The 19,815-nt window shown below is 41.5% G+C and overlaps 1 protein-coding gene and 1 pseudogene across 2 annotated transcripts in view; both read left to right on the top strand.

Annotated features, from left to right (window-relative positions):
• The first annotated feature begins 585 nt into the window (after positions 1-585).
• Positions 586-2,057, top strand: LOC110298832 (tubulin beta-4B chain pseudogene; annotated as a pseudogene).
• A 6,941-nt stretch (positions 2,058-8,998) lies between these two features.
• Col19a1 (collagen type XIX alpha 1 chain) overlaps positions 8,999-19,815 on the top strand; it is a 314,640-nt gene continuing 303,823 nt past the window's right edge. For both annotated transcript variants that reach the window (XM_029483553.2, XM_021163060.3), the window contains exon 1: positions 8,999-9,190. The gene's annotated coding sequence lies outside the window, so the exon portion shown is untranslated. The remainder of the gene's footprint in view (positions 9,191-19,815) is intronic.

Genomic DNA, 19,815 nt, shown 5'->3' with positions numbered 1-19,815 from the left:
AACAGAGACTGAAGGAAAGGCCATCTAGAGACTACCCCACCTAGGGATCCATCTCATCTTCAGACACAAACTCTGATACTATTGTTGATGCCAAGAAGCACTTGCTGATAAGAGCCTAGTATGGCTGTTCCTTGAGAGGTTCTACCAGCACCTCACCAATACAGATACTCACAGCCAACCACCTCACTGAGCCCGGAGCCCCAATGGAAGAGCTAGAGGAAAGACTGAAGGAGTTGAAGGGAATTGCAACTTCATACGAAGAACAATATCGACTAACTGGACAACCCAGAGCTCCCAGGGATTAAGCCGCCAACCAATGACTACACATGGAGGGATCCAGACACATATGTAGCAGAGGATGGCCCTGTCTGACTTCAGTGGGAGGGGATGCCCTTGGTCCTGTGGAGGTTTGATGCCGCATCATAGGGAGGGGGATGATAGAGAGGTGAGGCTGGAGTGGGTGAGTGGGTAGAGGAGCACCCTTATAGAGACAAAGGGGAGGGGTAAGAAGAGGTATGGGGACTCTGTGCGCCTGCTCCTCCTGAAGTACTCCTCTTCTACAGCTGTTCCGCAGTCACCGCTGCCATGAGGGAGATCATGCACCTGCAGGCTGGGCAGTGCGACAACCAGATTGGCGAGGTAATCAGTGAGGAGCATGGCATTGATCGCACTGGCACTTAACACGGAGATAGCGACCTCCAGCTGGAGCACATCAACGTGTACTACAACGAAGCCACCAATGGCAAGTATGTGCCCTGCGCCGTGCTCCTGGACTTGGAGCCGGGCACCATGGACTCGGTGTGTTCAGGGCCCTTCGAGCAGATCTTCAGACCTGATGACTTTGTCTTTGGTCAGAGTGGGGCTGGGAACAACTGGGCCAAGGGGCACTACATAGAAGGTGCAGAGCTGGTTGACTCGGTGTTGGATGTTTTGAGAAAGGAAGATGAGAGCTGTGACTGCCTGCAGGGCTTTCAACTGAACCACTCCCTAGGTGGGGGTACTGGGTCTGGGATGGGTACCCTCCTTATCAGCAAGATCCGGGAGGAGTACCCAGACAGAATCATGAATACCTTCTGTGTGGTACCTTCCCCCAAGGTGTTGGACATAGTGGTTGAGCCCTACAATGCCAGCCTTTCAGTCCACCAGCTGGTTGAAAACACAGATGAGACCTACTGTATTGATAATGAAGCACTCTATGACATCTGCTTCAGAACCCTAAAGCTGACCAGACCCACTTATGGTTACCTGAACCATCTAGTGTCCGCCACCGTGAATGGGGTAACCACTTGCCTGTGATTCCCTGGCCAGCTAAATGCTGACCTGCGGAAACTGGCTGTAAATATGGTGCCCTTCCCTTGCCTGCACTTCTTTATGCCTGGCTTTGCCCCCTTGACCAGCCGGGGAAGCCAGTAGTACCGTGCCCTGACAGTTCCTGAGCTCAACCAGCAGATGTTTGATGCCAAGAACATGATGGCTGCCTGTGATCCAAGACATAGGCGCTACTTGACCGTGGCTGCTGTGTTCAGGGGCTGCATATCTATGAAGGAGGTGGACGAACAGATGCTTAATGTCCAAAACAAGAACAGCAGCTACTTTGTTGAGTGGATCCCCAACAATGTGAAGACAGCTGTCTGTGACATTCCACCTCGGGGCCTAAAAATGTCTGCCACCTTCATTGACAACAGCACCGCTATTTAGGAGCTGTTCAAACGCATCTCAGAGCAATTCACAGCCATGTTCCAACGCAAGGCCTTCCTACACTGTTATACGGGTGAGGGCATGGATGAGATGGAGTTCACCGAGGCTGAGAGCAACATGAACGACCTGGTGTCCGAGTACCAGCAGTACCAGGACGCTACAGCTGAGGAAGAGGGAGAGTTTGAGGAGGAGGCTGAGGAGGAGGTGGCTTAGAGCTGTCTTAGTCACTAAAGCATGGGAGCAGTGTGAACTCTTTATTCATTCACAGCCTGTCTGCTAGCCATGTCCACTGTGCATTTGCTGTCCTGTGTCCTGACATCACTTGTACAGATACCACCATTAAAGCAATTCATAGTAAAGAAGAAGAAGAAGAAGAAGAAGAAGAAGAAGAAGAAGAAGAAGAAGAAGAAGAAGAAGAAGAAGAAGAAGAAGAAGAAAAAGAAGAAGAAGAAGAGGAGGAGGAGGAGGAGGTATGGGATGGGGGGGGGTTGGGGAGGGGTAACCAGGAAGGGGGATTTCATTTGAAATGTAGGTGAATAAAATTATTAATTAAAAAGAAGTACTGCATCTTTATAAGTTACTGCTTTCTTGCTGTATCTCCACATGATGGAAAGGCCAAGGGTCTCTTTACAGGCTTCTTTTATAAGAGTACTAATGTTTGGAGGCTGATTATGGGATGGATCCCCTGGTGCGGCAGTCTCCAGATGGTCCATCCTTTCGTCTCAGCTCCAAACTTTGTCTCTGTAACTCCTTCCATGGGTGTTTTGTTCCCAATTCTAAGAAGGGGTAAAGTGACCACACTTTGGTCTTCATTCTTCTTGAGTTTCATGTGTTTTGCAAATGCAGACACCATCACATACACCAGCAAGATTTTGCTGAAAGGACCCTGATATAGCTGTCTCTTATGAGGCTATGCCGGTGCCTGGCAAATACAGAAATGGATGCTCACAGTCAGCTATTGGATGGAACACAGGGCCCCCAATGAAGGAGCTAAAGAAAGTACCCAAGGAGCTAAAAGGGTCTGCAATCCTATAGGTGGAGCAACAATATGAACTAACCAGTACCCCCAGAGCTCATGTTTCTAGCTGCATATGTAGCAGAAGATGGCCAAGTCGGCCATCATTGGGAAGAGAGGCCCCTTGGTCTTGCAAACTTTATATGCCTCGGTACAGGGGAACACCAGGGCCAAGAAGTGGGAGTGGGTGGGTAGGGGAGTGGGGGGGGGGAGGGCATGGGGGACTTTTGGGATAACATTTGAAATGTAAGTGAAGAAAATACCTAATTTAAAAAAAGATTATTAAAATGCTATAAAAAGTAGAGTACTAATGTTGTTCAGGAGGGCTCCACTATTATGAACTGATAATTGCTCAAAGATACATCCCTTTGAGCTACAAGGATGCTCCTCTACAAGGTTAGAATTTCAATATGAGTGTATCAGGGTCACACATATTCTGACTGTCATTTTCTGCTTTGGCAGGTAGCAGGCTCCTGAAGTATTCAGCATCCCCAGGGCTTGAGTGATGTCACTATAACAGAAGCAATTCAACACTGGCCGCACTGGAGATAGGATTGCCATAAAGAGATCTTGCAGGCAGTTAGTGAAATAAAGCCTTTGAAACATAATGGGCTTAGGAAATTTTGCCATGGCTATCTGAAACTTTTAAATGTATGGGATGTTTTAATTAAGAGTAAAATAGATGTAGGCCAGGTGTGGTGGTGCACACCTTTAAGTCCAGCACTGACAGGTGAATCTGTGAGTTCCAGGCCACCTATGGCTACATAGTGAGATGTCCTGTCTTAGAGAACAATATCTCCAACATAAGGGAGGGGATGTGTGATAAAACACACCCATATAGAAAAAGAAAAAAATACATAGGTTTTGGATAACACTTGAAGTGATTTAAAACATGTATAGAGTTATAAATTTTTATTATTTTTCACTTGAAAAGGCCTTGGAAACATAAAAGTTTATATTTGGAACAGGTAAAAATGATCTTGTGGCAACATAATTTGATAGCAAGAATGTTCTCAAATATTGGAAAAATGGGTTATTCTCTCCTCAGTGATGGAGATCAGAGTCTAGTTAAATTTTCTAACTCTGTGTTGATGCCTTAACTGAATCCTCCGCTGAGAGAGGCTATTTGCCCAGTTTTGTGTCTCATAATTCTCATTCTCTATTAGGCAGTTTCCACCATGAACAATACTTGACACTCTCTCTAGAAATGGAATCTTGACTTTATGAGGATCATTGGTCAAGTGAAACAAGTTTTGAATGAAAATCTAATGACTCCTAAGGGACTTTCAGTGTAAATAGTCACAATTTTGTGGACCTGAGCCTGCCTAATATATAAGCAGATTAATCACTTATGATGTTCCAACATTGAATTACCACTGAAATTCTTTTGTAGGCAGAACGAGTTGCTTAAGAATGTTCGGGAATCACAGCAAAGGTCAATAAAAGATTACTTTTATCCTTTAAGAATAGTAAGAGATTAAATAGTATTGTGTTCTAATTTTCATAATGGAAATTAATTTTGATGTAGGAACAAGAAAGAGTGCATACCATGACATTTCAGACTAGTGATAGTCTTGTCTTGATGCACTGCCCTGCCCACAATCCCTACTCTGGGAGGCTTTTTAAAATGAGAGTAATTTGTCCTGTGATTTTTATCAGTGAAGTAATAAAATTTTCTCAGCTAGAAGGAAAAATATGGGCCTCCTATTTTTTCACATATATTGAGACTCCCAGTCTATATTTGCAATTCAAAAGTGTATGCCCTTGATGATTTGACCTCTACAGGACTTCTTTCAAGAAATATTTGAAAACTATTTTATGAAGGAGAAGAAGAAGAAGAAGAAGAAGAAGAAGAAGAAGAAGAAGAAGAAGAAGAAGAAGAAGAAGAAGAAGAAGAAGAAGATTGCTTTATTTTAATGTGAAATACTGGAAATGAGAAGACACAGATCCAGGCTTCAGGAAGCTTGCAGTCAACCACACAGACAGGCTTGGAAATGTGTTAGAGGGCCACAGATTGTCACTGAAGCAGGGTGCACTGTACAGCAGGCTATACGAGGTGGGGGAGGGTGTATGTCAAGGGAACTGGCAGGAAGGGCATCACGTTAACTGTGACACCTAAATAATCCTTGACTGATGGGCAGAATTTCACGTTTCAGCTAGAGGCAGCACTGTGAGAGAATATTAGACATACTCTTCTTACAGTTCCAAGTCAACGAATTGGATTGTGCCGACTTTCAATCAAGCAGAACACGTAAGAGTTGATTGAGATGCAGTTTAGTATCTCGAATTCTAGGAAAAACTATTTTAATGGGCAGGAAACAAGAAACCTCATGTTTTGTCAACAGAGACATGTGCCCTTTCCCCTTGGTTGATGCTTTCAGCAAACATTTTTATTAATAAGATGGTAAGTTTAAAACTTTACAAATAAGTTAAGTGTGATGCCCTTCCAGGAATTAAGATCATGGAGTGATTGGGACATGTAATTATTTAGATTGACAAAAAAAAATTGGTTTTATTTCATCTACTAAAAATTTAAGTTCTTGTCATGTGGTTCTTCTTGGAAGTCTCTTAGGCTTTCATCTCTGTTTGCTCATGGTACTTTGCATATTCTCTTCATGTTATAAATTACACACATGAGTGTATGTTCCTGTATGTCAACACCCAGAGTCAGGGCTACGTCAAACTCATCTCTGTATTCAGAAGCCATTTGAAGTAGATGTTAAATGATTAGATGATTTGATTAACAGCTGCTTCCTAGGGAATTCACTAGACACAATTTAAATGGATTATGCCACATAGTGGTTTATATCTCTAATGCTCTTATTGGATTAAAGAAAAAAGTACTAGCAAGGCCAATTTCTTGACTCCCTTAAGACTATAGTTTCATTAACAGACCCAAGACAGAGCAACACATACTGTTAATGTTTTTGTTATAGTAGGGGTACATGCGCACTATAGAAACCTTATATGTTACAGATAAGCAAAAGAAAAAAAACCCCTATAATCCTAACCCAGAAATAACCACGGTTACTGTTTTAGAGGAATTTACAATGCAATTGGCACCCACTCCACCCTGCCTTTTTCTTCATTTTCAGTGTACAAGACTAAGTTGCCCTTTAGCAAGACTGAGCTATTATATATTTCTCTCATTGTTGAGAAGCCTCTTTGCCTCTGCCAACATCACACGCAAAAACTAATATTTAATCCTGTCAAAATAGGTGAAGAAAAAATTAATAAATGCGTATTTCTTCAAATTCTAATTAAGTTAAACACTTCATTATGAGTTTGTGGAATACTTCTATTTCTGGGTAATTTATCTCTCTGTTTATTTTTTACCTCGTGGCTCTTTTTTTCTACCAGGGCATGCCACTCTGTTACTATGAAATTGTTCTAGAGAACTTAACACATGTTACCAAGCTGTCCCCATGACTAGGCCAGTCACTTGTCTTTTATCATATTTCCGCTCAGTGTCACTGATCCTAGGAAGAGGGACTAAGAAACCAAGAGAAAGATGCAGCTGTGATCCCATCCTGCAGTCACTTGTAAACTGAGTACACGTCATGAATTAGAGTCTTCCAGGAAAGGAAGCAAAGAGAGAGGCGAGCCTTAGAATATCAATTTCTGTGGGATGAGAACTTTGCAGAAACAGTGGCCAAAACAGACCTTAAAATTAGTAGATTTCCCTAGCCGGCTTTGAACTAATTTAGGATTAATACGAATGAGGACAGCACACTGTGACACTGGCCCAGAAAAGAGTATAATGAAAGTGCATTTGAGCAATGGCGAGTCAGGTTTGGTAATTACAGTCAACAGTAAGGTCTGTTCAACACTGTGGATGCATTGAGCCATTTCCACGGGGCATGCATGAGAGTCATGTATGGCTGTGCCCTGAAAATTCAATAAAGAATGAGCACTCTTATGGGTTGGTAACTAAGAAATTAGCTGGGGGCAATGCTGAAATTCTTTCTTCTTGGGGAAAAAAAAAGCGGGGGGTGGGGAGGACTATAAAGGACAAAAGTAAAAGAAGCAGCAAAGCTGAGAGCCCAGAAAAGAGCAGAGACTGAAGAGGGTGGGAAGCGAAGTTTAAAAGAAACACATTGTAAATGTAACCTATCCAAATGATCAAGATCGATTGCAAGGTCCACCCGAAAGCGTCCAGTTTATGTAAGCTAAGCACACAACTATGAAGCCTTTGAAACACTTCAGATGGGACTTATCTCATGTGCCACAAATAGGGAACTGCATCTTCTGTGAAGCATACATGGCGGGAGTAGTTTGTGCTTTTAAATCTTAAAACAGAAAGAAAGAAATTATACAGAGAGTGAGATGGAGGGATGGGGTTGGTGGGGGGGGGGAGGGAATCAAGTGACCTGGATATTAGAAGTTCCATAAGTTGTGAGAATTTAATCTTTTTAGATTCCTCAGTAACTCTCAACTACTTTCCCCTCAGAAGCAGCTTCAGAATCCAGGGGATCATTTATAGTTGTATTTGATGTAGATAAACAAAAGGTGCTTGGTTTCATGGTCTTGCTGCCTGAAGTCACTTTAAAATTCAACAAAAAGTATTTGATAAAACCTCAAACCTATGGGCATAATAGGTTGGGATCATAAAAGCAGTCTGGGTTCAAATTATTTCTGGAAAAAAAAGGAAGAAAGGAAAGGAAAAAAGAAGGACAGATGGATGGATAGATGGAAGGAAGGAAAGAAGGAAGGAAGGGAGGGAGGGAGGGAGGAAGGTAGTAAAGAAGGAAGGAAGGAAGGAAGGAAGGAAGGAAGGAAGGAAGGAAGGAAGGAAGGAAGGAAGGAAGGAAGAGGGCTGTCTTCACAGGTGTGTTTAGAACACAGAGCATAGCTGATAACAGTTTTAAACCTGATTCATTCCTTTCTCAAGGTATCCAAGAATTTGTCTGTTCAGTGTTATAAGTAGCAAAGGAGAATTGTGACAAAGAAACAAAAATGTACTTAGCTACTTCATGAGCAATTTAAAGGTTATAAATTATTGAAACAGTGGAGCAAAATTCATTGGCTTGACATACAGTTTAAAAGTTTATTTTTAAAGAGTATTAATCTGATACAAATAGCTAAATTGAATAGTTTGGACAGTAAATCCTGGGCATAAAATGCATATATAAAAATATAACTGACAAATGAGGAAACAAATTCAATTAGGAACTTGAGCAAATGGAAAGGTTCACCAGATGCCTAGCAAAGGCTTAGGAATTCTGTCTTTAAATGGGCAACTGAGCCACTGGACTCGTGTGATGCCTTTTCCTTTGGCCTCTTTCCACAGTCAACCAAAAATTCGTGAAGGAAAGCACATGAGGAGGGAGACACATTATATGGCTTGAAATTCTGACAGAAACGAGGTTCACGGCAGTCTGCGATTTCTCACAGTTCAGTGTTCTGTTTTCTTTAGGATGATAGGTAGGTTACAAACCCACTGGTTGATGCTGTAATGGTCTCCCTCCAAAGAGGTGAAAATGAGCTATTTTAAAATTCTTTCTGAGCATTTTAAAATCTTTGCCACTGTGGTCTTGTCGTCTTTGGACTGTGAATCTCACTAAGTGAGACTTATGTCTTTGAGGTAACACTCTAAGGTAATGATTTCCATTCTTATGGATTACTAGTACATATTTTCTCTCCAACTGCGGCAACACACAACTAAAAAAAATTAAGCGTTGTTTAACCTGTGGGTTAATCTTCCAAATTCTAGTGTTTAAAAAAAACACACACTATATCTATATAAATATATGTGTATGTTTACTATGAATGAATATAAATCTGAATAGATATATTCATATATATATATATATATGTATGTACATATTACTGTAAGTGTATATGTACTGCTATACCCACCCCCTCCACATATTGAAAGAGATCGCGAATTAAAAGGCAGATATTTATAACACCAGACTATTGAAGCATAATATATTTAACAGTCACCACGTAGCTTTATGGATGTAGGCACAAACCTACATAGAGAACGATGATTAGAACGCAAGCTGACTTGATTAACTTTAGATAAACTCAAGAAATAAAAGTGCAAAATAAAACATACACGATACCCTTTTTTAATTTTTAGCTCAACTGTTAAAAAGCCAATTATCTACCTGTGAATGTATACCACGCACTGCACCGCACTGTACTTTGAGGACACTTCTTCATAGTCAGAAGTGAGAAAGCGTCTGCCCCCAACTGTCATTGCCGCTATGAAATTGCTATTAAAACAGAAACCTGAAAGACTTAGTACCCAGCTCTGTGTGATCAAGGAAAACCTGGGCATGAGTTGGCTGAGGACTGTCTTGCTGAGTCCTCCGTGCTCACCGAGTGGGAGGGTCACACTGAAGGGACGAATAAGGGCAGAGATGCGTCCCGCTTCCACTCGCTGGGAGCTGGAGCGGGCCACTCCGCGGCGGTGCGGCAGCCTTGTCCGGACTCCACCGCGCCTCCCAGGGACTCTGACACCAACCCAAGGTAAGCTGCGCAGCTCTGCCACATTTTGCTTGATGTTGCTTTCACAAGCCCGGTCTCTGCCATATGCTGCATTTCTGGTCATTTGCCTGCATCTGCTTTTAAAGAAAATGTCACAACGGTACTGCACAAGTGCACATATTTCGAGGGGAAAATCTGCCCACCTGCGGTTACGCATTCCCACGCGGAGACGAGGGGACCGAGTGCATTTGGCCAGATCAGGCCACTTTGACACGCTGGCTATAATGTGGCTCGTGTTTGTGTGTCCAGGTCACGCGGGCTCGCGCGTTCCACTTTAGTTCTCGGTGGATTTTCTGGTTGGGTTTGGGAAGCAGAAGTGTATGCGATGCTGATGCGGATGGAAGGGACGCGAGCTACGGAAGAAGGGGTAAACGAACAGAGCAAGCTACGAATGCTGTGGGGCTGTGGTCTCTGGGGTTGGATGCTGTAACAGGGAGAGGTGAAAGCCAGGACGCACAAGCTCGGACTCTCGTGTATCCAGTGGAGTTACCCACTTCGACCCGCGCGGGGGTCCCAAGCCCGGCTTAGGCTGTCGCGGAGGAGGATCCGGGTCTGGTCCCGGAGTACCTGGCCCTGTGCCTCCTTCAACACGCAGAGTGCGCAGCGCGTCCAGCCGGAGCGCAGCAGCTGTCCCCGGCTGTCCTCGCAGCCGCGGCCGCGGCGGGGACGTCAGGGTCCCGGCGCAAAGGGCCGCTGCCTCGCCTCCGCCCGCGGCCCTCGGCTCTGCGGGAATCCGGCCGGCGCCGCAGCCACCACCGCCTGGAGGAGGGAGGCGGCGCGCATGGTCCTGGAGAAGTTTGTTGGCCCGGAACCAAGCGCGCCACTGCACAAGCCAGCTCCTTTGAAGCAGGCGGGGAGATGAAGCTTAACCTTACCCCAGCTAGGTCGTGGAGGGCTCTGGAACTAGTTGGAGTGGGTGGGCAGGTTACCCACGTGGGCCCCATGCCATGGGGGACAGAAGGGAAGGCATGGTGGGTCTCGGAGGACAATGGACTGGGCAGTGGAGAGAATGGGACCCAGTTGCTGAAAATGTATACTTTTAATAGAACCATCCAGGAATTGCGACAGTGGGTGATGTGAGATCTAGAGTGAGTGAGCTGGGAGATGGAAGGGTAACAGAAATAAATTGTGCAGCCTCCACCCACCCTATCACCAATTCAGACTACTTCCAATCTCTCCTTGGAGAGGAGGTCTGAGGAGCAAAAAGGATGAGAGGGTACTAGAGGCACTTTAGAGGAATATACATCTGCCCACCCCCGCCCCCACTAATCAGAGCTAAGGAAAGCAACACTCCTGTACAAATCAAGGACTGCAGTTGTTCTTTAAGGGAGGAGGAAGCCTGGCCGAGAAGGGTGGCCTTTAGGTTCTCCTGACTAGGTGAGCAAAGCCCATTGGGCCCTTTCTAAGTAGAGAGATCTTCAAGGCGCCTGCAAAGGAGGTACTGGGATATCTCAGTGTTTTCGTGGTGCAAATTTTAAGTTCTCAGGCCTGAGATGAATGGATGGGATTTTCTGATAGGGATAACTCTTGAGGGCGGAAAGAGGTAGCCGGTAGGAGTAGGAAACTCATTCTCTGGAGGGTTTGACCAGAATGATTTCCCTAAGTGTTAAGAAAACTAAGTAAGGTGTCCCAGAAAAAAAAAAAAATTCCAACAGTAGAATAGAACAGGAGAGCCGCTGCATATGGACAGGTACAGAATAGCCAAAGGAAGGGAAGGAAGCCACGTGCAATTATATTTGCATCTGAATTTTTGTTATCTCCAAGTTCTTCTCAAACAGACAGAAGCCCATAGTGCTCGTCAGAAATGGAACCTTTCCATCTATTTTTCTGATCCTGCAGTTTAATCTCCCTTGCTGAAATTTCTGTTCATTTTCTGAGGCAGCAGAAACAGGCTGCGTCCTGAATGGATGGCTCTAGAGACAGAAGGAAATGTGGATAGAAGCCATAGGGATGAGACTAATGAATGGCATCCTAAGTGGAGGTTCAAACGAAGGATGAGCAACAAGCAGGGATAAAAGGTCGTGGAGCTATAGATAAACTACTATACAGCCCGGAAGTAAAACTGTGGCGTGGGTGGAAGACCGAGGGAAGGGGATGAGTTGAGTTACTCCAGGCAGGCCTTTTTGAGAACTTGTGCCTCAAAGAGGCAGAGGATAGGCAGGTTTAATAGAGGAGAGCACGAAGGGAAGACAGAAGGAGAGGCACGTGACGGCTTAAAGGGCTTAAAGATGTCAAGGGATGAGCGGGTGCGAGGTAAGACTGAAAGCACAAGTTAGGTGAAGTCTAAGATGAAGACTGCTGATGACACCTGCAGAGAAGAGACTGGAGAGGGGAGGGTGAGAAGCAGAGGGTGCTGTATGCTGTTGTTGTATGGACCAATAGTAAGATAACCAGGTGAAGAAGCCATATACTGAATCTAAGGGCAGGATGGTGAGAATAGGCCTATTCTACTCACCCTGTAGAATGTGAACGGAAAACACCTCTTAAGAATGTTGTATCAGAAAGCCAAGAGCCATTCAGATAAAAAATAAACTGAAAAAGGCGGATGAATTAGGAAAATATACAAAGCTATCAATATGAAATTCTAAATGACATTGTATCATAGGCCGGGATTTGCCTATGGAAAACAGAACCAGAGCTTGTAATCAGAGAGTAGTGGAGGGCGGCTGGAGTTGTTGATATTTAGGGTATCTGAACAGCTAGTGCAGACAGCTGTCATTCAGAGAGGTACGCCAATAAAGCAGACACACAATCAAGAATAGAGAAAACTGCTTAGGTATGTCCAAATAGAATTTTCCGGTTGACATCTTCAGGGAAGTGAACACTATTTTTGAAATGAAAGGAGAATATCTATGGGACCTTGAAGTCTTTGGGCAAATTCTTCAGTAGCACAAATGTTAGCAGTCAAGGAGTATGTATTCTGTCGGGGCAAAGACCAACTTCAACACTATTACTATCTTGGAATCTCATTAAATCACATTCACCAAGCCTTCTAGCGATTTTTTCCTATATTTCCCTACAATTTCTTATTTCATATGTATCCCCCTATAAATATTAAGCAGTCTGAGTCTCACTGTATTGACTAGTAGATCTTAATATTTGTTTCACTTTCATCTAAAACAATTGCCCAAGACTGTATTCCTTCTTCCAACTGGTTGCATAGCTACCTACAGGAGGTAGGTTTCCCGGAGACTAGTGAATAAAAGGTAACAGTTTATGTTTCTTTAAGAGGATAAGTAGAGTAGAGACAATGTAAGAAGCTATTATTGCTTAGCACAGACTGCAAAGACAAGTAGTGGAGCTCAGCCAGCCTGCAAGGCAGTGGATAGTGAACTGCTTGAGATGGTATTCACAGAATACACAAAAGTGGCTTTTGAACTGAGAGTTGAAGGCACAGTAAGAGTGCCCAGATGGTAATAAAATTGGGGAGATGGTCCAGCAATAAATAAATAAGTACATAAGTAGATAATGTATGTATGTTTAGAAAGCACAATCAAGGCTGCAGTTGCAATTTAGAGGTAGAGAATATTCTTACTATGTACAAAGCCCTTATTTTGACTCCCAGAACATGCACTAACCCTAACCCCCAAAACGAGGCAGAAGAATGGCATTTGGGGGTAATGTTAATAGTTTGATGGAAAAAATTCAAAAGCAGTAGATAAGCAGAGAGCTGGAGAGATAAGACTCCACTGTACTAGAGCCTTATGTCCCTTCCTTCCAGCATACAATGAAATGCCACTGAGGATCTACAGGAGACCCCTCACATGATCGGGCTGGTTTTAGAAACAAAATATTAGCCAGGACTTCTCACACTTACCTGTAATCTGCCACTCACACTGGGAGGGGAGGATAACACTGGGAAATTACTAGTTTGAAGGAGTCCCTGGATGCCTAGCAAAGCCTTGACAGGAGAGAGAGAGGAAGAGGGGATCAATTTTCAGCAGCTGGGAGATGGAAATTGGGGAAGGGAGAGTGGAGGATAGGAGTCTAGTTAGAAGGCTGTTGTAACTTTCAGGACTAGAAATGGCCTCGAAGTAAACAAACTCTTTTCATAGTGAAAGTGTACACACTTTCAAAAGGCATGCTTTGGAAAAAGATTTGACAGACTTCCCTCCAGGACTGAGGTGTATGAGACCAGGGTGAGGGGTGGGGTGGGGTGGGGGGGTACAGGTAAGGGTGGAGAAGAAACTAAAGATGATCGGAACTTCTTATGTTCCTACTTTGAGAATATTTGCAGCAAAAACATAAAGGAGAAAAGATTCCTGTGCAGTAAGTAAGAGGGTAGAAATTTTGCTTAAGGTTTTGTGAGTTTTTCTGTGGATTTATTTCAATTTCAATAATATGATAAATGTTGAAATTATACTGCACACCTATTCCAAAAACAGTTGTGTTTAATTATTAGCTTAGGATTTGAACTGTTTATGATAGCTTTTCTTTTCTTGCTGGCTTTTTTTGTTTCTTCATGAAAGATAGACTCTCAAGATTGACAAAAGAACAGATGTGTGGCACCTGTTGTTGTGCATATTTATACAATGCCACACTTCATCACAGCAGAACTAGGCTTTCCTGCTGGAGTTGCCTATGGACATCCTGGAGCACAGTCAAGAAAGTCTGATTGAAAAATCAATCATCCACCCTATTATTTAGCATTCCCTCTGGGAGGAATGCTCTGAAAATGTGGCTTCTTGCAGATGTTTCACAGGTCAAACATGTTTCTCTCTCTCTCTCTCTCTCTCTCTCTCTCTCTCTCTCTCTCTCTCTCTCACACACACACACACACACACACACACACACACACACCCCAAATCCTTTGTTGGAACAAATGGAATTTCTAACAAAAATGATTGTTTGAAAGAACAAATTAGATGTATCAATTTGAAGGACTTGAGATATGAGATATTTAGGCCTTTTTCTAAGTTATTTTGTAACCTTTCTAACCTGCTGATTTGAAAGTTGATCTATGTTACTGAATTATACACTGTACATAAAATGAATCTGTACCTTCTCCCATCACTTTCTTCTTTGTGCTCTTCAGGTTTGTTTATTTGTTTTCCTTTTTTTTTAGGTGATGGCTCTCATGTAGTACACAGTTTCAAAAATGTCTGGTGAACATATAAAATGTTAATTTGCATAACAGGAAAAATATCCATATGTGAAGGAGACTTGATTGGATTTGCTCAGGCAGTCAGTGACAGGCTTCTGAATAATCTCATCTAGCAAAACCCTATCATTCCAGCCACTGATCCATCCACTTATCCATCATTCCCTCTTCCACTGCTCTGTCTTCTTGTTCAAATTTCCTATCCTTCCTTTTGTTTTTTTCTTTTAAAGAAAGTATGTTTATTTTGTTCTCCTAGACCACAGTGACACCAGGCACTTTACTTACTTATTTATTGTTAGTTTTGTAAATGTGTATTGTATGAGTTTATGTATAATATAACATGCAAACATGTACCCACAGAACTTAGACACCCTTAGTCTCCCTGGAACTGGATTTACAGCCAGCAATGAACTGCTTGATATAGATGCTGAGGACCAAACCTGGGTCCTCTCCAAGAGCAGGAAGTGATCCTAACTACTGCTTCATCTCTCAGCCCTGACACTAGTAACTTCTATTTGAATGTTGCTATATCCCCACCCAATTAAAGATCCATAATAAGGCTCTCATATCAGTAATTGAATGAAGGAGTAAAGTTTTCAATTGTTCCTTCCTTTGCTGCTCATGTTTTCTGTGCACAAATATATACTAGATATTAGAAAATATAACAAGAAATTCTTCAAGACCCATCATCCTTAAAATTCCTTAGGCTTTATAATTGTTTTAAAAATCTTGAGAAGTGAACTAAGGAAGTTTAAGAGACAGCATCCAAAACTAATCTGGTTGGCAAGGGGGTGGGGATAAGAGTGGGCTACAAGCAGACGTCAGGACCTAGTTCCTGCCATGGCAAAGGGAAATAGGCTGTAGGTAGTGCAACCTGAAGGATTTCAGAGGGTTTGCCTTAGCAGATCTACTGGTATCTCTGTGGGCTGGTCAGTACTGTCATAAGTATGACATTACATTGCATAGCACTGGATAGGAACTCTCAGGGCTCTGCTTGGGATCCCAGTAGGAAGGAGTAAGTGAATATTTATGAGCAACTAAGGGTCTGAGAGCTATGCCTTGCATGCTGCTGTTAAACAGCACATGGTAACAACAAAAGCTTTTTGATCAAGCAAACCTGAACTTGATCCCAAGGCTCTGGGATAGATTGTTCTGTGAGCATTCATGTCTATGGAATAGGCCTCTGATTTCTAGCTTTATTACAAGGATTGGGGCCTAGAAAAAGGCTCTAACTTCCTTTTTCCGTCATGTGTCTGTGTTTTTTTGAGAGAGACTCAGTTCCTGAGGCTTGACAATCACTCTTACTGGCCGAACCATCTTGCCAACCCAATTTGTTTGGGTAAAAGGAGAAAATGTGTGTTTTTAAAATCAATAATTTTAGTTTTTAAATTTTTTTCAAATATTTAGATATACATTACAAGATCTTCTTACTCTGCACCCTGTTTTTTTTAAAGATTTGTTTATTTATTTACTTATTTTTATGGATATGGGCACACTGTAGCTGTGCTGATGGTTGTGAGCCATCATGTGGATACTGGGAATGATGGTTGCTTGCTCTGGACAGCCTCACTATCTCTGGTGAGCCCCACTCACTCCAGTGGGCCTTGCTCACTTTGGCCTAAAGATTTATTTATTATTATATCTAAGTACAGTGTAGCTGTCTTCAGACACACCAGAAGAGGGTGTCAGTTCTCATTACATATGGTTGAGCTACCATGTGGTTGCTGGGATTTAAAGGTCCTTCGGAAGAGCAGTCCATGCTCTTAACCTCTGAGCCATCTCTCCAGTCCCTCTATACCCTGTTAATATTAGAGGCAGGCATAGTTTACTTCTGAGCTATGAATATTAAAATATATACTATTCATAAAATATGTTTTATTTTAGAAAATGAGAACACATAGAACCAATACTTACTGTATCATTATTAAAAATATACTGTAGACATCTGTATACAGGTTTACCAGAAAGCCACTTAAGGTGCTAAGCAACTTCAGCTTCTACATACATTATGTTGTGGTGCCATCTTAATCACTTAACTGGGAAGGCTTTGGCGGTGCCTGTCTCAAAGCTTTCTTGACCTGTGAAGAACAGCACACTAAGTTATATAACAATGGCTTGAAGTAATTTATAAAGCTTGACAATCACTATCATATAACTGTCTATCATCTATCTATGATCTATATATGTATCTATAATCTATAAATCAACCAATCTCTCTGTCTATACTCCATCATCTATCCATTTTCTATCTATCATCTATCTATGCATCCATCCATCCATCCATCCATCCATCTACCTGTCTATCTACTATCCAGTTTCTTTCTTGACCTGTGAAGAACAGCACACTAAGTTATATAACAATGGCTTGAAGTAATTTATAAAGCTTGACAATCACCTTGCTGAGACCTGAGGGGATAAGGTAGAAAAGTGCCACATTCTGATAAGGGGTTTTGGTTAAAGCCAAGCATGAAGAAATCCAAGGTGGGAAACTAGGAAATGTCCAGCAGCCTGAGCTCCACCTGTGTCTGAGGGCAGTGACAGGAAAGAGGAAAAGGACAGGCTCAGAGAGTGCTTCCCATTGCAATTTCATTTGGGACCAACCCAGCAAATAACTTATGAGAAAATCTAGAAAATATTGCGAGTGAAATGAAGAAGTGGAAGATGTAAATGAGATATTCAACTGGATAGTAGATAGACAGGTAGATGGATGGATGGATGGATGGATGGATGGATGGATGCATAGATAGATGATAGATAGAAAATGGATAGATGATGGAGTATAGACAGAGAGATTGGTTGATTTATAGATTATAGATACATATATAGATCATAGATAGATAGACAGTTATATGATAGATGATAGATTACAGAAAGATGATGGATGATAGATTATAGACTGATTGATTTATAGATGATAAATGACACATATATACATCATAGATAGATGATAGACAGCTATATGATAGATGATAGATAGATAGATAGATAGATAGATAGATAGATAGATAGATAGATAGACAAGCAGCAAACAGAGAGACAGAAGAAGTCAAGTAGGAAATAGTGGATCTGAAGGAAGATGAGAAGAGAGTCTAGGTACTGTGAAGTTAAGGAACCCAGTGAGCATTTTCAAAGGGAGGAAGGCTTGGTTATTGGGAATTCCATAAGTGATTGAGTTAGGATGGAGAGTGAACAGATTCTTGCTTAAGTTTCTGCTGATCTTGCTGTGAGATAGTGGTCCGAGGTTCACACTTAAACATTTGATCAACTAAGTCACATGATCTTAAACTGAAAACACTTTTGATAAGTAAGGTTGATGCTAAATTCTGTCATTCTCTGAGCAGCTTAAGGAATTTGTTGGGCGATGTCAAGACTGAATTCATATGCTTGTGACTATAGCTTCTTTAATTCTTTGTTGTCATAATAGGAGCCAAAGTTTTGATGAAAGTGAATTTCTAAAACCATTTAACATTTTCACTTTTTAGATATCAAATCAACCTGAGTGAAAGAGCCAAGTGTAACTGCAAATGAGACTAATTAGTCTATAGCAGATATAGCAGCAGATATCTTTAGAGTATGTAGTTCAATGCATACATGAATGTGACTTTCATACATTAAATAAGACATCTGCTCCTGGCTTAAAAGTGAATAAATCAAAACTTAAGGATGTTCTATAACTTGCATACAAGTGGCAGAAACCACACAGGAGGCCAAGATTTTAATTATTATGTTTCAGTGCTAACTGATCAACTAAGAGAAAGCACAATCATAGAATCCCTGAAAAATTGATCAATATTTGATGTAGAATTTATTTAAGCTAGAATTCATTTGTTTAACAGTTGCTGGCATACACAAAATAGTAGCTGTGATCAATCTGCAAGGTTGCATGAGGATCTTGACTCTGTTTATAGCTAGAATTCAAAATAAAGAAGGCATAAGAGCAGATGTTTCATATTTAGAACTACACATAGAGCTTTAACATTGTAATTGCCGCCTCTAGCTATCATCCAGAAATATCTAAAATCTCGAATTAATTCTAAAATGCTGAATTGAGTGTTTGGCATTTGTATATAGAACATCAAAGATGATAAAGGTTTTTTTTTTTTCTCTAAAGAGAGTCTATTGACAGAAGTTAGACAATTTTGTGATGAGTTCTCACTTATTTAGTTCTTCAATTAAACTGTGGATAGTACTAAATAAGTAACTTATGACTCTTGAATAGACATTTTTTTAAAAAAAATTGTAATTGTCAAATAAATAGAGGGATCCATTACATTTTTCCTTGGAAGTTATTTCCATTTTAACTAATTAACTACAGTAAAGTTAATTTAAACAATGTTAGACTTTTTGTAAGAGGGATCTAAAAATATTTCATTTTATTTGTATTATTTTGTATATATTTGGATGCTTTGCTTGCACTTACAGGGCATCAGATCACCTGGGATTGGAGTGACAGATCATTGTGGGTGCTAGGAATCAAACCTTGATCCTCTGGAAGAGTAGCCAGTGCTCTTAATGACTGAGCCAAATCTCCATCCTTCTAGAGATTTTGTCTGCTGAATATTTCATTGTAGGATCTATAGAGCAGGAATATAAATTCATAAAGGCAATGATGACATTACCAAAACATTATAAAATGCACGATAAGTATTACACGTATAAGTTTCCCTTTAAAGAGAATGAAGGCTGCACATGTGCAATGTTAAGTTTAGGAGTAAGGCTCAGTCCAATAACAAAATTGTTCATGTAAGATATGATGATGTCAATTAAGCCATGATATGTCAATATAATATTCCCAAACAGGATCATGAATGATCATATCATGTTTAAAGTTCTGTATCATGGAATTTGATACCAAATGTATAGTAATAAGAGAAAAATACAGTCCACTACATTTAAAAGTTTGTGTATGAAAGCATGCAGTCAGTAGACTGATATGAAAACCCATGGTCTCTATTTCTTAGGAGAGAAATTTTGTATGGCATAAGCTGATAAAGGGTGTTTAAAAAATAATTTTAAAAGTACCAGCATGGTGTTTCTTCCCACCTTTGACGATTTGTGTTCCAGAGGAAAGACAAACACAGCCTTATATTTTAATATGCCTTAAGGAGCACAATAGCTGTGCAACTTCCTACCCTCCATGCTGTTAACATCTACCTCTTATTGATAACCCCATTATTACTTTAATGTCCCATCTTGGCTGCTCTTAACTCTTGGCCCCTAGCCCCAGGCACTCTCCTTGCTTCTTTATCCCGTGGTGGCTATGTCCCTTCTCTTTCTTCATGGTCTCTAGCCTGGGAAACTTAAACCCTATCTATATCTCTTCACCCCAACTATTGGCTACTGGCATCTTTATTTAACAATCAGTATTAACTGCCAGCAGGGTCCCTCAGGCTATATGCAGACTCCAAATCTTGGAGCCTAGCACTTAGCAATAGAATATAAGCAGTATTAGGCCAACCCACTACAAAAGGGTCAAAATGCAGAATGTATGAAAATGTAACTTCAT

The sequence above is a fragment of the Mus caroli genome, unplaced genomic scaffold (assembly GCF_978045245.1).
Source record: "Mus caroli unplaced genomic scaffold, Mus_caroli_1 scaffold_1, whole genome shotgun sequence".
NCBI lineage: Eukaryota > Metazoa > Chordata > Mammalia > Rodentia > Muridae > Mus > Mus caroli.
This window is presented reverse-complemented; position numbering and strand designations above follow the sequence as displayed.